We start from the raw sequence: 18,258 nt of genomic DNA, 5'->3' as shown, positions 1-18,258 counted from the left end.
AGAATTAAAGGAGTTAAAATAACAATTACAAGAGTTGTGGGAGAAGGGATTCATCCGACCTAGTGTGTCGCCTTGAGGTGCACTTATCTTGTTTGTTAAAAAGAAAGACGGGTCTTTGAGGTTATGTATACACTATCGGCAGCTGAACCAGGTCACTTTGAAGAATAAGTACCCTTTACCTAAAATTGATGACCTTTTTGATCAAATCCAAGGGGCCCAAGTATTTTTCAAGATTGACCTTTGATCAGGTTACCATTAGCTGCGAGTCAAGGAAGCAGATGTACCTAAGACAGCATTCAAGACTCGTTATGGTCATTACGAGTTTTTAATAATGCCATTTGGAATAACTAATGCCCCGATCGCTTTTATGGATCTGATGAACATGGTTTTCAGACTTTCCTAGATGATTTTGTAGTAATCTTTATCGATGACATCCTAGTGTACTCAAGGAACTGAGAAGAACATGAACAACATTTGAGAATGGTCCTCCAGACTCTAAAGACAGAGAAGTTATATGCTCAGTTGGGGAAAAGCGAGTTTTGGCTTCCAAGTGTGGCCTTCCTTGGGCACGTTATTTCTAAGGACGGGGTCACGATTGACCCTTGTAAGATTGAAGCCATATTAAAATAGGGGAGGCCAACAAATGTGACGGAAGTCCGTAGTTTTCTGGGTCTGGCGGGATACTATAGGTGACTTGTTGAAGGCTTTTCAAAGATAGTGCTATCTTTGATTAGTCAGAAGGAATTGAAATTGATATGGTCAGATGATTGTGAGAAGAGTTTTCAAGAATTAAAGAAGAGATTGACTACGACCCCAATATTAACCTTACCCAAAGGAAACGAAGGCTTTGTAGTTTACACTGATGCTTCCCACAAGGGACTAGGGTGTGTATTGATACAACAAGGGAAAGTTATAGCCTATGCCTCCAGACAATTAAAGCCGTACAAGCAAAATTACCCAACTCATGAGTTAAAGCTCGTGGGCGTGGTCTTTGCCTTGAAGGTTTGGAGATATTATCTTCATGGGGCCTAGTTTAAGATAATTACAGACCATAAGAGCCTCAAGTATCTATTTTCTCAGAAGGAGTTGAATATGAGGCAAAGGAGATGGATGGACCTACTAAATGATTATGACTGCACCATCAATTACCAACCACGCAAGGAAAATGTAGTGGACGACGCTTTGAGTTGGAAACCCTTAATATTAGTAGCACATCTGATGGAAACTGATAGAAGAAGAAGTGGAGTGGCGCCCGACAATACTCCTTAGTTTTGATGTAGGGGTAACTGCGGCTATAAGGTTGGAACCTCAGCTCTTCCAATAGATCCGGGCAACACAGAGGACAGACCCCCAGCTTATGAAAATTCTCGAAGACTTAAAGCGGGAAAGAAATGATAATTTCTCTGTTAGCAGTGATGATTTATTAAGATTTAAAGAACGAGTATGTGTTCCAAGTGATGAGAATATAAAGAGGGCCATTTTAAAAGAGGCACACCACTCCCATTATAGTGTACACCTAGGAAGTACAAAAATGTATCAGGATTTAAAGAAGACTTTTTGGTGGAAGAAAATGAAGAGGGATGTGGCACAGTTTGTCTATAAATGTATGAACTGTTAGCAAGTGAAGGCTGACAGATGTTGTAAGAAACTACCTTAACCACTCCATTCATACGGTTCCAAGTCGGTTTGGAGCCATTGGATGACCAGCTCCATCCACCAGTGCAAATCTCAAAACATTTATAAGAAAGTACAATTAATAGAACCCACATTAATTTGTCCAAATAAGTTATTAGAGCATATCCAGCATATGTATGCTACACTTTTGTCTATTTTGCTTATCAATGCACATTAATTTGGTTTTAATAAAATGAAAAAATAGGATTGTATGCGATAAGATTGGTCATTTGAAACCATGCATACACCTCATGCTGTCAGATGTTGGCTCAGATGGCTGAGATGTGCAATTTTTCCAAATCACCTCATGCCACCTGATGTTGGTTCAGATGGTTGAGATGTGTAATTTCTCTGAATCAAAACTTTTATCAGGCCAATGTCTTCTTGTGTACCATAATCAAAATAAAGCGCACCTTTAATTATAAATTTAAAAAATTAAAAATTAGTGTAGGTCCAACAGATCTATGAAAACTTGAAAACCTTGAAAATTGATAGTCCAAAAAAATGTGTTACAAGATGCATTATTTCTAAAACTTGAAATCCATTTTTGTTCTCATATCCATCCATCTTGATGTCTAGACGATCTACTTAAAGATATATGAGCACCAAAACAACCTCTTCTAATCGAAATTTTGAGGTGGGCTCTAATTTGATTGTTAAGAGCCTTGGCTCTATATAAACATTTCTCGTACCCAAATATCATAATTTACACAAGGGAATTAAGGCCTAGAAATGAAGGCGAGAAAGGACTTGCGGCGGTATGGGATGTTCGGTCCTCCACCACAGCCTGTCGGAAGGAGTCCCTCAGCCTCAATGCCTTCCTCCTCACCTCCGCCCCCTCTTCTGATGCCATTAGCCTCCTCATAGTTGTCTCCACCATCTTGGTTGTCATGAATCCGTCCCCCTCATTCAACTCCCTCACCACCACTCCCATCCCGAGAATTTTAGTCACGAGGTGGGCATTTGCTAGTTGGTCTGAGTGCATCAGCAAAGTCACAATCGGCACAACCATGAAGATGCTTTCCATGCACGAGTTCCATCCACAATGGCTCAAGAACTCACCCGTCGATGGAGCTGTGGAGCCCACTCCCTCACAATGAACCTTCTCCCTTCACCTTCTCTTCGAAGCAGTTTGGCAGACCTCGTGGCCCTTCTGATGTTGGATTTATGTGGCCTTTAAAGGTCTTATGAGTGTGTAATAAAAACATTTGACATAGTGGAAGATGAATTCAGTGGGAGTGTGGTCCCTCGTGGATCATACTAAGCAAACGATGTTTGCTGATACCGGACTGTGCTTGACGATCTAGGCCAATTGATTGGGGAAAACTCATGTTACTAGGGCAGAGAATAAATTAAGAAGGGTTCTTGGTTATTTCTTGAGGTCGGAGCTTATGTTTGGATGAGTGAGCAGGGGAACTGTGTGACCCTTGTGTGTGATGGTGGCTTACAGAGATGGGGGCCAAAACCTCAATCATGATCCATCACATATCATGCATATCGATAGATCGTTCGAGAAAGTAAGAAAGCCACCTTTTAGGGTGAAGCGTATACACCATAGAGCTATGGTCGCATCAGGTCTTAGTGACCTTGACTCCTCTCTAGGAAAGGACTTGTAATCCACAGATTAGGATTGCGACCCCTTGACTCATCGACCAGACTTTGTTGACCCATTAATGAACCCCTGCTTGGAGTGTGGTCATAAAGATATATTGAATCAGTTCGATAAAGAAAATGTGGTCTGTAGTCCACAGTTGAAGGTGGAGTGCCTCATGCTTTTTGAAATAAATTCCTAAACCATATGGATTCATAGAGCACAAGGGTTGGGTAATGTGGGGATAAGCCAAGATATTTTGGGGTTAGGTTATGAAATTGAATAGACCCAAAAAGGGGTGCATAAATAGTTTTGCTGAAATTAGCTTTCCTGGTTCGAGATTGAAGCTAGATCATTGATCCCGAGCCATCAGATGGTGGTGACTCGGTATGAGGTGTAATAAGCATGATTGAGGTAATCTCCGACATCCTCTATTTTTATTTCTTACATTTTTATCTTTATATTTTCAAGCATAATATATAGTTGATTAAATGACATCAAGTTGTTAAGAGCTTATTTTATTGTTGATTTTATTTTGATGTATATGATGATGCAATAAGACCACCTTTAAGTGATCTTTTGTCAAAACAAAAAGGGTGAATTAAAAAAAAAATTATATTCCCTGGTAAAAGATCACATAGGTCTTTCTTTCATTGGTATCAGAGCAAGTTTACTTGATTGTCATTCGGAGTCTTTTCTTATTTTTTGCTTGAGAATAAATAGATATTGCTGCTCGTACCTTCATCTCAGAGATCCTGAAAACCGAAAGGTTTGATGGGACCAACTATTCTTCTTGAAAAAGAAAGATTTGGTAAGTGCTTTATGAAAAAAACTTACATGAGATACTCTCTGAGCATCGTCCTCATCGTCCAACTGATGACTCATCTCAAGAAACTAAAGATGAGTACGTCAATTAGAAGAGGAGGAATTTAAGATTCAAGCTCATCCTTTTATGTGTCATGACCGACTCGTATGCTTCAGAGTACGAGTCAATCTGTACTGCAAGTGGAATCTTTGATAAACTTGAGAGATAGGGTATGCTGAACCCTCTATCACGAAGTAAACCATGGCTATGAGAAGGTATAATGCGTTAAAGATGACAAAAGGTACCAAATTTGCAGATCATGTGCACATCTTTCGTGCACTAGTCAGAGAGTTGGAAGACACCGGCATAAAACATGCTGAATCTATTCAAGTGATTCATCTCATGAATTCATTTCCTAATTCATTGGAGACCTTTATATCGTCCATCTCGGCTAGAAGAAAGGCACCAAAACTGGAGGCGCTTATCACGATAATCAAAGCCGAAGAGGAAAGGAGGAATTCACGGCAAGTATTGACAACAACTCCAAGGGAAGCCGTATATATGGTAAATCTCCACCCTCTTTTAAATATAAGAAAGAAAAGAGAATAAATAATTTTGGGAAGAGAAGAGATTTTAAAAAGAGTGATTTTGGTAATAAGGGAGGAAAAAGAGAGACTAAAATTTGTTTTATTGGCAAGAAGGTGGACCACATAATCAATAATTGTCGGTTCAACAAATCCGAAGGGACCAACAAGAAATTACCTTGCGTGATCTTTGAGACTATGCTGGCTGACCCTAAGGGAGCTTCTTGTATCTTGACTTGGGGGCTACGGCTCATGTCACAAACACCAAGGAAGGTTTCTTTTCTTTTACTCCCATAGGGCCAGGACAACAACATGTATATATGGGAGGTAATAAAAAAGCTGATGTACTTTGAGTTGGAGATTTTGAGCTAAAATTAAAGAGTGGGAGCATCATGATCCTAAAGCAAGTACTTTATGCTCTTGATATGGGGAAGTGCTGGGTTTCAGTTCCCAAGATATCTATGACTGGATTCATGACCACTTTTATTGGGAGAAAGTGGTGGTTGAGAAGGGGAATGATATTATCATGGCCGGGTTATTTATTATTTAAATAAAAGAAAACATTGCTTATGTCTCGTTCCCTAATGAAGTAGAGGCTACCCTATGACATATGAGGTTAGGACAAATTAATTTCAAACGAATGGAAAGATTGAAAAGGGACGTCATTATTCAAATTATAAGGGAGATTTATCGAAAGTGTGTGTGTCTTGTGTGTAAGGAAAATTAATAAGGAAAAATACCATCAGGGCAAAAAGAGCTACTAACGTTTTAGAAATCATTTATAGTAATATATGTGGACCTATGAATGTGATCACCAAAAGTGGTAAAATATATTTCATCACTTTTATAGATGATTACTCGTGATATGGCCTTATGTATCTTATTCACACAAAATCAAGAGCCCTAACAAATTAAAGAATATAAAGCCGAGGTAAAGAATCAAACCAACTTGAAAATCAAAGTCTTTAGAACCGATAGAGAGGGGGGAGGATATTCATCTGACCTTTCAAAGAACTATGTATTGAAAATGATATCATCCATCAATACACCATGCCTTATACTGCCGAATAAAATGGTGTAGCTGAGAGATGGATTAGGACCTTGGTTGAAATGGTAAGGAGAATGATGAGATATGCTCGTCTTTTCTAGACTTTTGGGGAGAAGCCATGTTAATAGCATGCTATATCCTTAATCGGACTCCCACAAAAGCTGCCCCACTTACTCCTCACGAAATTTTCACAGAATATGACCATGTTCTTATCCCACACCAAAATATGACCAAACTACAACCCAAAATTATCAAGTCCATTTTCATTAATTACCCAAATCATGGTAATGGGTATCGATTCTACAACCTTAAAACAAGAGCGGTCATTGAGAGCCACGATGCTCACTTCTTCGAGGAAGAATTCCTTGAAGCAAGGTTGAGTAGAAAACAAGCCGACTTCTTTGAGGAGGCGAAAAACAAGGATGTGATTCGAGAACCTGAACTTGAAACCTCCAAACGATCCTAGTTTGAACCTGAAGTCCCTAAGAAAAGTGAACCTCTACCTCAAAAACGTAAAGTCATTGGTTGTAAAAGGATTTTCAAGAAAAAACTAAACTCAGAAGGGAAAATAGAAAAATACACAGCTAAGTTGGTTGCAAAGGGTTTCACCAAATAAAAAGAAATAAATTATGAGGAAACTTTTTTTCCTATTGCTAAATTCCTATTTATTTGAATCCATATAGCTATAGTAACCCATTTTGACTATGAAGTTCATTAGATGGATGTCAAAACAACTTTTCTAAATGGAGGCTTAAAAGAAGAAATTTACAGAACCTAAGCCAAGGGATTTGAGAAAAAAGGGAAGGAAAACCTAATGTGCAAACTAAATAAATCCCTTTATAGGTTAAAACAAACATCGCGATAGTGGTATATAAAATTTCAAGAGACTGTTGCTCTTGCAGGATTTTCTACAAATAATGAAGATTACTGTATATATCAAAAGGTTAGTGGGAGTGATGTGGTCTTTATTTCGTTATATGGGGATGATATGTTAATTATTAGTAGCTCAATTGCCGTAGTAGTAGAGACGAAAAATTTCCTTTCACAACACTTCGATATGAAGGATATTGGAGAAGCTTCATATGTGTTAGACATCAAGATAATAAGAAACATGAAAGAGAAAACCATCCAACTTTCCATGGCAACCTACTGCAAGAGGATACTGGAAAAGTTTGATATGAGTATATGTAAAACCACGTCTTCCCCAATAAACAAAAAGACAAAGCAAAGCAATAAAATGTGTTCTGCAAAAGATATTGACAAAAGGGTCATGAAGAGAGTGCCTTATAGGAGCGCAGTTGGGTCCTTTATATACGTCATGATAGGAACAAGGACTGACTTATCTTTCATCATAAGGATCGTTAGTCGTTTCCAAAGCAATCCTAGATAAGAGCATTGAAAAGCAGTGAAGAGAATCCTCAGATATTTAAAAGGCACCATGAAACTATACGCTCACATACAAAGGGGGATTTGAAATAGCAATAGAGAAATATTCAGATGTAAGCTATCTCGTAGATCGAGATAACGCAAAAGTCTACATTTGGATTTGTGTTTATGCTTGGAGGGGATGCAGTTTCTTGGAAATCAAAGAAAAAAGATATAGTGGCATTTTCCACTGTGGATAACGAATATATTGTTGGTGGTATAAGACCAATGGGCTAAAAATACAATCTTTTAAAAAATTTCTATTGTATAAAAACTCAAGGGTTTAAATGCATGAATATCTCAATACAGAACCATAATACATATATTCCAGCTTACAAACATGATTTATACACATTTGAATAATAAAATTTAGCCCTAATATGTCCCTTACAAATCCCCTAACTCAAAAATTCAATTAAACTGAATACAATATTCAAATATTCACATTGTAAATCTCTACAACATATTGTATGACTTGCACTCGGAATTCCTCATTATATTAAAATTATATGATAATTTAAACTTCATTCTTCATCTTCATCATATATCATAATATCTCATACGCATATACGCTTGGTCATAATAATTCAATAAGATTTCAATTCGCATAAACAATAATGCAAGGCATTAAAGCTCATATTGCAAGATTAAAAAACAATATCAATATTCAAACATCATACTCAATTTAACCAATCATGAATCCATTTAATAACTGTAAATACATAAATTTAACATGCAAACATACATGGAAAAATCATGATTCGAACCCCTTGTGTCCGGGCCACGAAAGGGTCTTTTGAGGACTTAATTTTGTCCCATTGTCTAAGGCACATGTGATAATAGTAACTCAAGGATATCAATCCAATGGGTAGCAAATGATCACATTTATTTCTCTTAATGGGGATCAAATTATGAGAGAGACATGTATCAAGATAGCCCTTCAAAGTTTGAGAGAGATACTACACAAAATAAGGAAGTTATGGTGAAACTATACCATGTGGTCCATAAGGGACCACACGAACTTTTCAACATTAAAAAAGGAACTCAATGGACTATTTCTTATGCTCAAATATGATGAAATAAACCTCTAATAAGTTTTATATTCTCAGTAAAAATTTCAGAAAAATAAGATCAAGAAATCAAGTTAAAACTACTCAAAATCATGGAGTAAGCAAGCTAGTCTACATATACTATATGTATAGACTACACTATTGCTTTGGGACTCTTCAAATATCAAGTTTTCATGATAAAAAATGAATAAAGCTACTGTAAATTAAGAATTACAAAGCTTTGATAATATAAATGAGGTAGGAATTAAAAATATGAGAAGAAAAATCAATACATTAATGAAACAATAGTATGGGCTTGATCACATAAATGATAAACTACTCTATAGAAGGGTTTCAAATGAAAGCCCAAGGAAAAAGATAGTCTCATGGGTGACCACATTTTTGTCAAGGGTTCTCTCTCTCTCTCTTTCTCTTTGAAGTGAATACTCACGTTAGGGTTATAATTGATCCCATAAGTTACTTTTATGTTTAGATCATAAAGATGGATTTGATCTTGATCCTTAATGCCTTAGATCAATGGCACATGAGAGGCTTTTATCCAAGCTACTCATCCATAACCTATCACCAAGATTAATGAATGAGTTTTTGACACCTTTTACTCCTTAAAACCTAGGTTTATAGTCATTTTACGTGGAAGCCCTTAGCTCCATGTTTTATTTTCCATTAAGTCCAAATTCATGTTTACACTTATGCCCATAGTTTTTGAATAATTTGTGAGTCACTAAAATACAAGGACATGGACATAAAGGTAATATGGGACATCCATACATGTGAATAAAATATCTTATGACACCACCAATAGGATTTTAATAATACTAAAGTTTCATATGGGTCAAGCTCATAAGGTGGTGCCACATAAGATATACTCACATGCTACAAAATCATATGTGGATAATAATATGAATTAAATTAATTTTTAAAATTTCATGACTTCACACATGCCAAAAATGGCACATATGAGCAAAAAAAAAAAAAACATGTGACTTAAATCAAACTTAAGTCATAACAATATATAACACTTTAAATAACAAGATAACATGTTATAATATAATACCAACAAAAGAATTAATGACAAATAGGTCCCCACATAGATATGATGTCAGCATGATGTCATCCATGAGTGGGGAGGTGGGGGTGCCACTTGGGATCCATGTGGTCATCCCCATAGAATGTCCTTGTTTGGTATTTCTGTCAAACAAATTTGAAAATCATATTTTATTATTTAAAAAAAACCTGAAAAAATCTCCAAAAATACCAAAAATTATCTAAATAATTTTTCAATATTATTACACAATTTTTCATCAATATAAAATATTTTCTCATAAATTTTAGATTAATATGGGCCAAAGGTAAATGAGATATCTAAACTTATAACCCTTGTCAGAGTCTTCCATTGAGCTAACCCGACTGACGTTCCACCGGTGTTTCAAGATGACCTAATGGACCTATGGTCCATATTCAATGGCAGGGACACATAATTGGTCACATCAAAGTCGCTGATCTATAGTTTCCCGTCACCAGGGTTTCAATGGATTACTGGTGCACCCTTGTGGGACATATTCCTACTCAAATACAGGGGTCCTCTCAAAGCACATGCGCATTAGCTCTTCTAAGTCGGATAATACTATAGAAGAGTGGCTTCCCCATACGACTGTGGGTATACATGCCATGGAGCGGTCTCGTGTCAAGATACGGGCTCATGTCCCATGAGCCGAACATTCCATATAGGGCGAATACTCTTTTTAAAACTCGGGTTCTATTATTCTTGATTGATTTCTCCAAGCCCTGGCTTATCACATCAATTGTAAGGCATTCTAATCAATATAGTCCTCATTAGGAGGTGACCCTCACACCTCCCTGAGAGTTCACACTCTCAAAATGTATACTCTCAATGCCTCAAATACTCAGGGTATATGATTCTGGGCCCCAGTACGCCAAGCACCCAGATTTAGTCTCTCTCTAACTCCCATTGAGCGTAATACTATTGACTTTAAGCCTTGAAAGGCCACATAGCCAACATATATGACGTGCTATCGAGCGGCCAAGGAGGCCGTATGGATTAAGAAGTTTCTTACTCAGCTCAACTTTCATCTCGTATGTTGTGAGATAGTACGGATTTTCTACGACAATACGGCGGCAATTTACGTTTTTTAAGGAGACTTGATTTCACAAGAATTTCAAGCATATCAAACTATATTTCTATCACCTGAGAAATGAGGTGAGATTGACAGAGATCGAGATTAGCCACATACCCACAGATTTGATGATTGTAGACCCTCTGACTAAAGGGGTTGCCCCTAATGTTTTTGTAAGACATGTTAGAGAGATGGGGATGAGAGAAAGTGAGGAAAATGTATGACCTTCAAAAGCCAAGTTAGAGATGTTGGGTTTATGTGGCCTTTAAAGACCTTATGAGTGTGTAATAAAAACATTTGACATAGTGGAACATAAACTCAGTGGGAGTGTGGTCCCTCGTGGATCACACTAAGCAAAAGATGTTTGCTGATACCAGACTGTGTTTGACGATCTAGGCCAGTCAGTTGAAAAAAACCCATGTTACCTAGTCATAGATAATAAAACACTTAAGAAATAAGAAAATTTTAAAATAGCTCTGAAATCTATTTACAATTATGAAATATGTACCTCCAAACTAGTATAGATCTTGTAGACATGTGTACTTGAAAATAAACAATGATTTACAATATACACTATTTCTAGGATTTGAAATCCTGAATTTCTTTTAACAGCTACTGGACTAAGATTGAGATGATTGTTTTCAAGAATATTTTGAGGCCTGGGCTATAAAACTATGTGAATTTGGATGTGAGGTTTGACCTTTTTCTGCAAATCCTTGCTTTATTTTAACCTTTTCATTTAAACAAAGATCGACGACTTATCTTTTCTCATGACTTTGCAACGTTGCAATACCCAAGGCTTTATTATAAGGAGAATTGTTTGGTGTGTCCAAGCCTGCATTTATTACGATGTAGGCTTGGAGATCTACACCATTCATCAAAGAAAGTGTAGATCTACACCATAAATGAGAGTCCTTCAAAGAAAAAGTAAAATTAACAATTCAAATATTCTTTCCAAAAAATATCAATTTTAATTTTAAAATTCATTTATTTTTGCAGATTATCTACAGGTTAAGTATTATATATTTTAAAAAATTAAGATTAAATTCTAGGGAAATTATGGCTAATATACTTTTTTTTAACGAAATTAGAAAAAAAAACCCCAAAATTTTCGAAACCTCGCCCACATCCTTTTTCCCTATTTTTGCATTTTTTCAGATGAAAATATCCTTTATAGTAGTCTTTCTACCATAGTGACTTAAAAATTACGTTACATGTAGTACCGTAATACAATGAATTATGGTACTTATAGTATTGTAATATACAAAACAAATATTACGGTACTTATAGTACCGTAAAACATCGTAGGGCTCACAAAACATTGAATTACGGTATTTAGTGTACCGTAATATAGAGAACAAGGATTACGGTACTTATGGTACCATAATACATCGTAGGGCTCACAAAACATTGAATTACGGTACTTAGTGTACCGTAATATAGAGAACAAGGATTACGGTACTTATAGTACCGTAATGCCATGAAAAGGTATTACGGTACACATTATACTTTATTAATTTGAAACGGTATTACGGCACTCGTAGTACCGTAATACATCGTAACCATTTTTCCCTTATAAATCCTCAAACCCTAAGAACGAAAAACAAAAACCCCCATTTACGGTCTTTCATTCTGCTATATCAACACTGCTGCACACGGTAGTGTTCTCAATCTCAATCTCTCTCTCCCTCATCACATATTTCAAGTAAGATTTAATTTCTTATATTTATTTTTAGAGACTTTTGTTTTGTTTTGGAGTTCTTTGAGAAATAAATTGAAAATCTGCCAAACATCTTTATTCTCTCTTATTTCACTATCAAATAGATTGGTTGTTGGCTTAATTTTTATAGAATTATTCGTTTTTGGGTTTATTTGAGCGAAAAAATTATTTTCACCAACCATGTTTGTTCTCTTTAATTTCTACATCAAATTGGATGATTTTCGATGATCGTGATTGCCATGTTGAATCTTCACATAAATGCTTGCCAAATTTCTCAGAATTAGGCACATTTTATGGTGTCCTTACATAAGTACCACCTATTGTGCACATGAAATCCCCATTTTTGCATGCTTTTGGTAGTTGGAAGCCTATTTTGATATGTATGTGAACTATGCAGTCCCATGTTCCCATAATGAAATGAGTGTTCATGCTTTAGGACCCCATCTTAATGTGCATTGTTTGATGTAATTTCCCCAGTCATTAGTCACTGATGACAGTTTATCAGATAATTTTCGTTCAAATGATTGATCCAAAGGAATTCCTTTGAATATATTCAATTCAGTAGAGGCTAATATGAAGATGGAGCACTTGGGGATTGGGGTATGGCTTGAGGTGATTAGGGTGACTCTCCCAGGGTACGAAAGTATGTCCAATTTTTATCTTTCAAGTTTGGATGAGATTTTCTCAATAATGAGTTACGAAGATTTAGAGAGTAAGTCTACCTTCAAGTAGTAGCAAACCTAAATATATAGTGGAAATGGGAAAATATCTTGGTATGTACCTAAAGTTTTGGAGGCCATCGACATAAAGGATGTGGGAGATTGCCCGTTCAAATCGAGAGATCCTATCTATGGGGTTAGCCCGCTCGCGCATCCCATTGAGATGAGCCCAAGAGTGGTGATGAGAAGCTGAAAATCCGACTGTCTAAAACGCTATAAAAGAGGTCCACGCTTTACCTAAAAAAAGAGCGGTTCTTTTTTTAAAAAAAGCTGACTAGCTGATACGCTGTCAGCGATGCCTTAAAAAGAGCGCCTCTCGCTCTCTCTCTCCCTCCTGGATTTTCTCTCTCTCACCTGCTTCCTAAAAAAGGTACTGCACTCTCTCTCTCTCTGCCTCACGCTGTCTCTCTTACTTCCCAAAAACCAGACCTGCTTTCTTGCTCTCTACATCTCGCTCTTTCTCTCTCTGCTCGCGCCCTTCTCTTTCTCTCTTCTCGCGCCCTGTCACAGCTCTCGGCCTCTCGCCCTCTCTGCCTCTCGCGCTCTCTCTCTCTGCTCGTGCCTAACTCAAGTAACTTATGCTCGCTCCCTCTCACTGCTTTCGGCCTCTCGCTGCTCGAGCAACTTCTCTTCACTGTGCTTCTCTGCATCCCACCCCATCTGTAAAGGTAGTCTCTCCCAATAATTTTCCCACCTCGTCCTTGCTCCAATGGAGAGGACAACTGACTCAAGAGGGCCTCCACAGAGGCTGCTGATACTCATTTGACATCAAAGAGTGAAGCTCGTTGGAATCCAAATCAGTCCAACTTCTTTTTATTGCAAGCAAATAACCAGTGAAGCGCATGTTGTAACTTTGTTGACATGTCTCTATTTCATCGTACTTTGATGCCCTTCTGTAGGGGATTCAAATAGCTTGCAGCCCCTCTCTTTCACCACCTCTGCCACTGGAACTTCAGGCCTTGAATCCACCATGCTTATAAAGTATTCTTTTTTAATGTAGTGTATCCCAACCATAGGCCCTTCCGAAAGTATGCTTTTTCACCAATGACCTGCATTCGTACTCTTCTCATGAAGCCTAAAGAGCAATTTATTCATCCATTCCATGCACCTGAGAATTCCCCCTTTTGTCCGATGAGATCTAAGAAACCTTCAACTTTCATCTACCCTATAATCTCCAGCCACAATTCATAAAGACAAATATGCAATGGAAGCCAGCTTCTAGAAAACAAGAAATAACCCCTTCTCAATATAGGGAACACAACACTTTCTCCACCTTTTTAAATAAAAATTTGGCTCCCCTATCATCCACAAGCTTCATCAGATCTCAGGAGCTCATTTCCAAACTCACATCCTACCCCAAGTCTATAATGCATAACTAGTGGAAATAAAAAATTTCCTAATGCCACTAATTATTTTCCTTCTTTATGGCTAATGGTTAGCACTTTCTATGTTATGGTACTTATTCTTAGCTTCAGCCATCTCATCACTATGACAATACATATTCCCCGGTCCATCAAACCCTTGTTTTTTTGCCTTTCTATTCCCCCGTCCATCAAACCCTTGTTTTTTTGCCTTTCTATTCGGAATGATGTCAATTTTTCTCAATCTCCCTCCTCTTCGCACTCAAATTCCAACCTTCTCTACTCCTTAGGTAAAGATATGGCCAAAGGCCGGTCAGCTTAGGTTAATCCACTTAGCTAGTCATAAGATGACAATGCAAAGGGTAAGTCCCACAAAAGTGCCCTGCTTTAATAGGTTTTAGGACTTCCAGGAAGAGGCATCAATGCTTCTAAGAGGTGCTTATTTAGGACTATGAGTGTTTTCTGACAAATTTCCTCATTTTATGAACAATGAACATCTCTACTAGTCCTCTACATTATAAACCTGCATTATGATTCCTTCTATGTACAAGATGGTAACAATATATTTCAACACACTTTATATCAAGCATGCTAGTTGTTATAAAAATATAAGGAGAATTTTACTGCCTAACAGCTGACAAGTAAAATGTAAAGCTATTAGGATGATTCAAATTATATTCAAATATGTCAATCAATAATTCCGATGTCCAAGACATGCCAAATCCTATAAGCATGCGATTGAAGAAAAAAAAATACCAGAAATCCATATGTACATATAGAAGACACAAACAAAACAGACAAGTTGGTTCTGTTAATCATAAATCCACTGCAAAAAACCAAATGCCAATAAGCAACCTATCCAGCCTCAGTAAATGAGATCCATTTTATGTTTACAACTCACACAAATGTACAAAGCATCATACTTAATGCTTAAATTCCAATTTGTCAGGTGAACCAGGGATTCCTTGGGTGGTCTATAATATTAAAATCGTTGAACCAATTGTTTTCACATCGATTATTTTTTGAGTAAATTAAATAAGTAAATTAAATAAGAAAATCAGGGGAAGAAAGAACCATCACCAGATAACAGGGTTTGGAGATCCATGACCTCAGAATATTTGTTTGTTAAACAATAGATTTTCATTTTGCTCAGAATAGGTTTTTTTTCTCAGAAGAGGTTTTTGTTCAAGAATAGGTTTTTGCTTGGAAAATTTATTTGTTAATTGATATTTATGCTGATTTTTCTCATAAGGCTTTTGCTCTTATTTGTTCTTATTGCTATTGTAATTTTAGATTGAGACACATAACTGTTGCTCTTATTACTACTGTAATTTTAGATAGATACAGAGACACATAACTGTTGCTGAAAATTAATGCAGATTTTTCTTGGATTATTTAAAATTGTTATGCACACAATAACTACTCGAGTAAAGGTCCACATATCAATTGCCTGCATTTATTACAATTGTTATGCACACAATAACTATTATGATATGGATGAATTTTATGATTTCTATCAATTGCATTACCCATTGTTAACTGTCTCAGATAAATGGATTAAGAAGGGTTCTGTTGAAGTTTGTAATATATTCTTTGTGACTTCTTTATAGAATGGATCTCGACCACCAATTCCCTCCAAGGATTTGTGAATATAAACCATGATGTGGTCTGATGCGCGTGTTTATATCAAAGAGATACGATAACTGCAATAAGCATTTCTATAAATGCTCTAACTGGAAGGTATGTAATATTCATTCATTAATATAATGTATAAGCATATTGGTGTTCGTTTGTAAGCATATATCTAACACGCAGTTATCTTATTGTGTTAACCACTAGAATGAGACTGGATGCAGCTATCTAGAGTACTGTGATGAAATTTTCGATGAAAATAGGAAGCCTGTGGTTAAAAGGTTCGTATCTCAGAGGACATATGCTAGTGTTGTTGATGGAGTAGATGCATCTTTATCAGAAAAAGAGAACACAAAGCTGTTGGAATGGTCACTGAGAAAGCAAACATTCAAAAAATTACTCTCATAAGTGTAATTTTATTTATGATATTGACGTTTGCCCTATTTTTTTTGTAAAAAGAATGGATATATGTATTATGGTATCTATATATTTATAATTGTATATACATATAGTTCTCTATCTTCTATGGAATAACTATGTCCAGTTCAATATATTTTGTACATTAATATGATTTGGAACTCTCTCTCTCTCTCTCTCTCTCTTTCTCTCTCTCTTAAGCATCTAATATTCTTGAGTGGTTTGAATCTCTCTCTCTCAAGCGTCAGATATTCTTAAGTGGTTTGAGTGATGAATAATTTATTTTTTTATAGTACATCGTGAATGATTTGGTATTGAATTTTTTGTGGTTTTGTAGTGTTGTGGCTTGAATATTTTCATAAATTGAATCGGTTATAATTTGAGCGTAGGAGGCCATGGATAATTGAATTACATAATTGAAAACCACATATTTGCACAGTTTGTTACTCGAACTGAGTTTGTTTCTCTCTCTAGATTATCTCTTCACCTTATTTCTTTCTATGGCCAATCTCCAACTTGTTCCTCTCTAAGGCTACTATCGTGTTTCTCTATCTAAAAGTATTGTTCGCAAAGGCCACCATTTTCATAATAGGAGTGGAACATGAAAAGGCTGTAGATCTCTTGGGTCAAATTCTTCTTACCAATTGTGTTTGGACTTTCAATGGCCCCTTCTTCACTTGAAGAATCAGATTCAGTGGCATCTCGCTCTCTTGATAGGGTAGTGAGAGATACCAAAAAAAGGATTTTTAGAAGGCCCAAACAGCTATTCAAGATTGGAAAAATAACTTTAAGTTTTTCTCAACTTTCATTTGGAAAAACTTTGCAATTTTACCAAGCAAAGATTTTTTTCTTTTTTTAATTTATATTTGTCATTCAAACTAGCTCCTACCAACTATTTCTTACACTGTTTTCTATCTAATAATTAACCATCGCTTACACTAATACGATGTACACTATATTATTGTTCAGCACAATAATTCTCCTTGTCTTCATTTATATTGTTTCCTAATGCTTTCTACATTAATAAATTGTTTGTTACCAATTAAAAGAACTTTGTTTTTTTGAACAAGCGTGACATCCAATTAATAGCTAAAGATCTAGAATGTAGACCCTCATCTCTCTCTCTCTCTCTCCCTACATATTGTATGCTCAACATTTTAAATGACTCGGTTATAATTTGAATTATAAACGCAAAAGACAACAACTATAAGGAGGATGCTATAAGATTCTAGCAACATAAAAGAAATATGAGAAATCATCATTAAGATCACGTGCCTCTCTTTCACTCCATATAGAAGTTCATAATTGCAATGGAACCATTCAACATAAATAATTGAAATTATATACACCGATATAAGAATCATAAAAAGTATAATGATGTAACAGAACCTTCTTCATAGCCAATGAGAATACTACATAATAGTTCATGATCTAAACTAAATTTGACGAAACCAATATGAAATTTCTCCATGATAAAACAAAATATATTAAATACAAATTTGCTTCTTGTCCTAATACTCCATCTGCAATCGAGTACAAATTTGCTTCTCATCATGGTCTCTGAACCCACTTTATCTCTCACTCGATACATGTTCAGGGGGTGCATCAAGCCACAACGTGCGTTTAGCAGGAACAACACTCACCAATGGGGGGTCTATGATCCACCTGTATGAATAAAATGCCCTATGTCACAAAGAAGGAAATAACAGACAATATTTCATAGCATTCCTAGTCCTGAGTTCACTAATAGTATTCCTGAGTTGAAAACATAGCAAAATCAAAACAATGAGCAGTCATATATATGTCCTTAGAATGGGCATCCATGCACTTGTTGACTACATGATGTTGGGCAATGATTGAACAATCATACATTTTTCATTGTAAGCACAATCACAAAATAAAATTTCAGAATCTAGCAGATGAAAGCAGTGAACAATCATACATTTTTCATTGTTTATGATCCACCTGTATGAATAAAATGCCCTATGTCATAAAGAAGGAAATAACATACAATATTTTATAGCATTCCTATTCATGAATTCACTAAAAGTATTCCTGAGTTGAAAATAGAGCAAAT

At 36.2% G+C, this 18,258-nt stretch overlaps 1 long non-coding RNA gene across 1 annotated transcript; it reads left to right on the top strand.

The window, feature by feature from the left end:
- The first annotated feature begins 13,176 nt into the window (after positions 1 to 13,176).
- On the top strand, positions 13,177 to 16,298 carry LOC148781261 (uncharacterized). Its single transcript, XR_016058903.1, has 3 exons — positions 13,177 to 13,439; positions 15,743 to 15,872; positions 15,972 to 16,298. It is a non-coding gene; the product is annotated as an uncharacterized LOC148781261 (long non-coding RNA).
- The last annotated feature ends 1,960 nt before the right edge of the window (positions 16,299 to 18,258 follow it).

This window comes from Amborella trichopoda, chromosome 7, assembly GCF_054954075.1.
Source record: "Amborella trichopoda isolate Santa Cruz 75 chromosome 7, AtrichopodaSantaCruz75HAP2 v2.0, whole genome shotgun sequence".
NCBI classification, from domain to species: domain Eukaryota; kingdom Viridiplantae; phylum Streptophyta; class Magnoliopsida; order Amborellales; family Amborellaceae; genus Amborella; species Amborella trichopoda.
This window is presented reverse-complemented; position numbering and strand designations above follow the sequence as displayed.